Here is a 7,559-nt window from a genome sequence, read left to right as displayed (position 1 = left end):
ACAGGAACAAACTATCCTCGAGACATCCAATTTCATTTTTTAACGAGGTTGAGATAGGAACAAACTATCCTCGCTTACTCCTTGTTTCATTTTTTAACGAGCTTGACACAAGACAAGGAACTATGCTCAAGACATCTAGTTTCATTTTTTAACGAGGTTGAGACAGGAAGAAACTATCCTTGCGATAGGTCAAGAATCAGAAAATGATTGTACAACCTTATATGCAATTTCAAAGGGATTCAAAGGCATCGTGCCATCAAATGAATCCACCTTGGAATTGGAAGGTACGATTTGAGGGTCATCAAAAGCAATAGTGTTCGATGAAATCATATGAATAGATGCAATAGAAGGCGATATGTTAGGAGGAGGGAAGGAAAAAGTTCTTAGTAAACCAGAGTCTTTAATCAAACCTACCCCAACATCCTTGTAAGGGATAGTTGTTTTACCGACATGCTGAACACTATCAGTAAATGCTGGGTCAGATGAGAAATAACTCAACTGGTCTATCGTCACAATCTTTCCATTATGAGAAAACTTAACAAGCTGAAAGACTGATGAAACAATAGCAGTCATAACATAAGACCAACTGCAACCCAAAAGAAGGTTGTAATCTAGAGGGGCATCAACCACTTCCACATCTAGATTTACAGTTTTGCCTTCGACCCCTATAGGTAAATCTTCCAAAATACCAACAGGATGGAACCCTCAACCATCAAAAGCCTTTAGAATTTTCAGAGACTAATTGAGTGTAGGAGAACCAAGAGAACTCCAACACTGGATTGACATAATACACGTAGAAGCTCCCTCATCAATCACAGTCCTAAAGCAAGTTCTGTTTTTGACTAACACTGTAATCTGGAAACCCATTTGATGAGGAAGGCAGGGTGTACTATTCTCTAAATCAAAGATTATAAGGTTCGAATCTTGAATATCAGTAGCTCCTATAGCCGACAATAGTAATTTACGCTGTGCTGGGCATGATTGCAGCACTTCCAAAGCTGACATTGCTAAAGAGGAAACAACTAAGTCTTCAACAATGTTATAATTCTGAGTAGCTTTCGCATATGGATTGAAAACTGATTTCTGAAATATACCTTTAGCAGGTGGTTTGGTTACTAAGTCTGGGTTGGTTTTATCAATCTGTAGTAGAGTAGACCCAGGAGGAGGTGTAGTTGACGGGTTTGAATTAGAAGATTATGCTTCTTTACCATCAACAGGATTGTTACTACCATAATCTTGCGATCGCATCGCAATCCTGACATGAGACATCATCATAATGGGTTCTTCCAAGGTATTCGAGGAAGAACCAACCGCTTTACTATCTTGAGTAGCAGAAGGATCCTTCAAGACAGTAGGTGTTTGAGAATCTTTAACAAATTTCGAAAACTCTGCTCGATATGGGCATTATTTAGTAAAATTATCCTCGTCGCAGATGAAACAAGGATAGCAAGGTTTTCGTTTTTTTTCAATAAATTCATTTTTATTTTTTTTTATCTTTTTAATTTTGATTGTTTTTATTCTTCCCCTTCTCTTTACTACCAGATTTGGTCGTAGATGAATCTACGACATGGACGTCGGCAGGAATTTTAGTGGAAGAATCTCCTTTCATGGAATCAGGTAAAGTTATTATAGGAGAAGAATTCCTTGAAGATTTCTTCTTGCTCTTAGTACTAACTGAACCAATCATACCATCAACAGCATGAGACCCTGAAGGAGCTGTAGTTTTCGGAAGATCAGGGATTTTTTCGTGTAAAGTACCTGACTCCGTATAGACGAGGTCAAGGTACTGAGCCTGAGCAATGACTTTCTCTTCAGTGAAAACTCTTGCCTTAGCTACATCTTCAATGATTTTAGGTAACAATGATTTAACGAACCATTCCGCTAAAATTTGATCCGGAATGAAAACTTTCACTAAACGCCTTTTACGTCGCCATTCCGGAATATGATCAGAAATATATGTGGACGTGGATTGTTTTAGTGAAGTTAATAATTTCGTGCCATTGTTGTATCTGACAGGCAACTGAAAATGAGTTAAGAAAGAAGTGGCTAACTGACTGAAATTATAAAAAGAGCCTTGTGGTAACTCAATGTACCATTTGGCAGCAAGACCAATCAGAGTTCTTTGAAAAGGACGCAATCGAATTGAATCATCAATGATGGAACTAGATGCACACCAGAGGTGATAAGTCATAACATGATTTGACGGATCCTCACCTGACTTACCCACGAATTTCGGGATATCACTGGGCAACTTATTAGGCAGTGGCAGCCAATACGGAAGATAGTAAATCAGATCATTCGTAAGGCACGACAAATTAGGTAATCCAAAGTTGCAACAAATGGTAACTGATGGTTAGGTTCACGAAAATCTTGTGTAATAAGACCATCTTCAGGAGGAGGATATCCAAGATACCCTAGAATCGGATTTTCATTAGGAATGTTATAACCTCCTAGGAAACTAGGATTAACTGGACCAAACTGGCGTTGTTGAGGCTGTTGATAAGTATAGCGAGGGTACAATTGATACTGATAGACTGGATTTTGTACAGTAGGACCGAATTGATACTGTCCCTGGTATGGTTGACTTATGGAAATTGTACTTGGACCAGCTTGTCCTGTAGGCATCTGGACCGAAGTCTGAACTGTAGGTCCTGACTAGGGTACATAGACTTGAGGAGTTGACACTGATGTAGGGATAGTAGAAATCAGAGCTACAAATATTCCAAAAACATGTGTGGTAGATTGAACAGAAAATGCAGTAGTTGCAACAGCAGTTCGAGGCGGAGTCTGAGGTGAGCTAGGCCCAGGCAACTGAACTAAACCAGGTGCAGAGGTTTGAACCATAGTTTGGACAAGTTGCTAGGTTGGACTAGAAACCAAAGGCTGTCCAACTTGATAATGTAACTGCACATTAGGTTGCAAAGTTTGTTGAGTTTGAGATGGATCCCACACCATGTTCATTCCGAGAACCATAAAAATTTGTACATATGGAGGACCATAACGTGGTTGAACATAGGGCAGATAATTAGGAGGTACATTTCTAGCCCCTTGTAAGAATGACTGACCAGAAGGTAGTTGGAAACCTTGAGTTGGGTACTGACCTTGAGGTTGATAACCTTGAGGCACATACTGATTTTGGGGTTGATAAGCATCCTGAGGAATATGGGGTTGACTTTGGGGTATGTACTATCCTGAAGGTTGAAAACCTTGAGGTAGCCCTCCAAGCAGAAACTGACTACCTTGGGGTTTTTCCCCAAGTGATAACTGACTACCTTGAGGTTGCCCCCCAGGCGATAACTGACTACCTTGCCCCCCAGGCGGTAACTGACTACCTTGAGGTTGAGGATTTGGAATACTACCAGACATCATAAAGATATTTTCTACGTTCAAAGTTTTAGTTCAATTATTACCAGGTGATAACTGATGTTCAGTCGGTCGAGAAGTTGCTCCTAAAAAAGTACTGGAAAGTGACTAGTACCCCAAAGGAACAGTAAGACCTCCATATAAAAAAAAATTCGGTGATTAGGAAAACATGGATCACTGTCTTGACATGATGGATCAAGTATAGTAATCTCTGGGTGTAGGATGAAAATAATCACACACAAACAAAGAAAATTTCAATAAAAGCACCTAAAGTCTCTAAAGAAACAAACAAGTGAATCACATGCCTAAAAAATCTAAGAGTTCAAACCACACACAAACAGTAACTTCCCGTACTGAAAACACTAGTTGGTGATGAAATCCAATGTCGTAGAATTCAATACAGAAAGGGCGGTCGGAACAGTTACCCCGACAACCTACTTAATGAAACAGACTGGCACAAGTTTCTTCACATAACCATCTTGAGTGAAGAGAACCCCCCAGAGAGTCCAAGTGAGTCTAGTCAACGTCTGCTCTAGGTACAGTGAGACCCGTCCTTCACCATCACCTTAGGAAATAATCTTAAGTTTATGGACACTAAGGTTACCAACAACAACAAATACAACTGGGGGAACAGTCTACAATCCGATCTACGCGCAAGGGAAGAGTAACAAAGCTCAATCCCCTTGAAGGCTCCTCGACATGATCTCGTGATTGACTCCTTTAAGAGGAGCTTCCCAGATTATATCAATTACAATTGGATTTATTTCCTACTGCAAGATATAGCTACTTGTTTGTTTTAACTATCTTGGAGAGTTAATTACTCCCTATTCCAAGATACTAGCATAAGCTATATTGGTGATAAGAGCCCTAGAAATAAAAAAGATTGCTAGATAAATTTTAATAAAGCGTTAATTTTATGGGTTTCTTCTTAAGTCAATAGGTATGGAAATGAAACTTTGATGGTGTGAAGACTTAACTCCAAAAACACTAAAAATGCACCTAAAATGATAAACAATCCGTTTTTCTTTCAATGAATTTCTAGCTAAAAGAAGGAGTTTAAAAATCCAATTCTTTAAGAAACAAATCCTTCTTTCAACATGAAAACAGAAAGAAAATATTTTTGTCTTTTTCAATAAGAACTCAAAACGAGACTACTAATTAAAACTCACAAAAAATCCCTTTTCTTTTTTCAAAATTCGAAACTACAAAAAACAATTTTCTTCAAAAGAGATTCTACGAGTTCTAGAAAACACTCAAAACTACAAAAACTAATTTTGAGATCTAAAAACTTGAAAAAACCTAATGTATAAAAGCTTCAATTCTTTTTGAGGATGTTTTGCTTAGTTATTTAGTAAACTAAGGATTAATTCGTTTAGAATAACAAATCAATCAAAAATATCCAATGTGTTTTCTTTTATAAAAATGAAATTCAAAACTTATAAGCAAGTTCGTTCAAAGCTTTGCAAAGAGAAAACGAAATCTATTTCTCACCAAGGGCAGATTTCACAAACCAGTCAGACTCATCAAGAAGACAAAAAATACCAGGGTAATCTAAGGTTTCTTAGGCTTCTAATCTTTGAGTCACTACAAAGAATAAGTGAAAGCCAATCCAAGTATGCAAAACTTCTAGAAAATCAACTAAAACAAAAATACCAACGGAACTTACTTGCAAGAGATTTTTTACAGAACACATGCATATCTGGGTAGACACTAAAAGCCGTAAATAAAACCTAAACTTAATTGGAAGAAAACATTTTAAGTTTTTCAAAAATTTAACAGGGTCTGCAGGCTTCTAGAAGAAACAAGAGCGGTACTGCTCTGTGTACCAAAGGAAAAGTGCGGAGATGCCCGCACTAGTTGTAAACAGAAAGTGTGGTCCTCTGAAAACTTCGAAAAAACAAAAATAATCCAGATCATAAAAACTACCCAATCCCACACACATCAAGCAAAAACCAGAAACAAGAACAAGTTTCTCAAGTCAAAGCAAAAACCAAATTCAAGTCCCTAGTGGAGTCGCCAATTTATTGGCTGGATAAATCGATCTTGCGGACAAGGCCGATCTCCCTAGTATCAAAAGGTATCTAGCAACAAGCAGGACAAGAAAATCTACCTATCTCTAAACATATTGTGATTCATTAATAAAAACTATAGAGGCGTTTAGACCCTACCTTAAATCCAACGCTAGTTTGTGGCAGCCATCCTTCAACCGTCTGAAAGAGTTTCCTTTTGAGAACCTGCAATCACAAACAAGCACACATCAAATAACACCTGCATAGCTAATATAATAAATCATGTTCATCATGGTAATCAAGGAATCCATAAAATAAACCATAAAACACAACTTATTGAGAAAAATAAACTTGATTGTATTAACTTTGAAAATAGAAGAACTTTAGAACCTTTGGTGCCTTGATGTTGTACAAGCTCTTCCCAGGGTCCAAAACATGAATCTCCTCTAATTTGACAAGCCTCACACTCTTCCAAATGAGATCAAAGAGGTATGTAATCTTTCCTCACAAAATCTCAATTAAGAAGACTAAGTTCTAGTAGCATTTCACCTCAAAAATATTCAACTTTCAACCTCTCAAATAACCAGCCCAATGCTTCATTTTATAGTGCAAAGGAAGGAGGATACAGGTCCACCTATGAAGGGATAGAGTTCTCCTTCAAAGGGATAAGCTCCTCACATCAAGGGGTTAGCTCCTTAAGGTATGGGATGCATGAACCTTAAAGGAGCGAACTTGCCACCTCAAAATTCCTTCCAGAAGCTTCTATAAATGACTCAAAGTGAGTTTTTAGGAATATACTTGCGCCTTTTTGACTTTTACAAGGATCCGCACCCATAACACAAAGACAGAGCGGTCAAATGCATAGGAGACATGACCTTTAGGTGTGGGACCGTAGGTAATGCTAAGAGAAAGTGCAGAAACAGAGTTTTATAGAATTTTGAGGGATTTCTCTTATTCTCAAGGCTTGATACGAAGAACTGAGGCTTAAGACTTGCAAAGGAGGAAAGTATGAATGGTAATGGACTCACACAGATTGTAGAATGTCAAGGTGACAATTTTGAGTGAAACAAGTTTGTAAAGGGATAGAAAAAGATCTAAGAATGAGTGTGAGTTTCTAGAGGAATATAGAAGGCATCAAGATTGAAATTTTGGGAAAACTCTCACTCACTTCCGAAGTGTATCAAGGGAGATCAAATTTTTTCTACTTTGGTCAAAGTTGTTGCTGCTAATGCTATTGGGTCGAAGTTGTTGTTGATGTTTCTAGGTCGAAGTTTCTTTTGAAGGGTCATCATCTGCAAGAAGGATTGAGGGATGAATTGGTGTGGAGGAAGTCTCTTTCTGGGCCTATAGTCTTGGATTATCTCGAGAAACTATTGAAGGAATATTTGTTGACTGGATTTTCCCTTATATAGGGGTTTTTCCCTGGCTGTCCACCTACATCCGTTGTCCTTGTGTTATTGTTTTGGTAATTTCTTGATGAACTAAATGATAAAAGAAGAACATAAAGATAAAATAATCACAAGCAATTATCTGTATAAGAAAATATTTCTTCCTTTCTAGTTTTCTAGCAGGATAAAACCAATGTCAATGTAGGAAATCCTCCATGATAATGACAACACATAACCATATAATCACATGCATACACCATGCACCCATAAATTAGCAAGGAAAACACACATATAACCTATTACCCACAAAGAAATATAGTTATAGCCATTGATTTACCTATTCCCTTGATCTTTCCTACTTTCCTTTGCCTTCTTTCTCCAAATCCAATGTATGTCGAAGTGCTCCAAGAATGCTTAAATAACGTTCCAAGAATTCTCTAAGTGTGCAAGAGTACAAGAGACTGGCAGAATAGAACAGAGCTCCACCCTAAAACTGTCAAAATCTAATCAGTGAAATCTCAACTGAAAAAGAATTGTGAATTAATCCTCATAATACTTTTTATCATTGAAGCCTATATTTTCTTCATTTTCCCTTCAATTTTCCTCACATGCAAATCTGTGACCCTTCCTCTCCCTTTTCTCCTATTTTCCTCTATTTCATAAATAAATGCCAATTATTTCCTCTTTTCATTTGTCAATTCCTTTTCCAATGTCCATAGCCATTAATTAATCACAAGTGATACCACATCACGATGTTTTTCCCAAAATTCAGCTTCGAATATGTGTCCCATGACCTTGG

This window comes from Pinus tabuliformis, chromosome X, assembly GCF_031772625.1.
Source record: "Pinus tabuliformis cultivar Carrire ecotype Pingquan chromosome X, CPIR1, whole genome shotgun sequence".
NCBI classification, from domain to species: domain Eukaryota; kingdom Viridiplantae; phylum Streptophyta; class Pinopsida; order Pinales; family Pinaceae; genus Pinus; species Pinus tabuliformis.
This window is presented reverse-complemented; position numbering follows the sequence as displayed.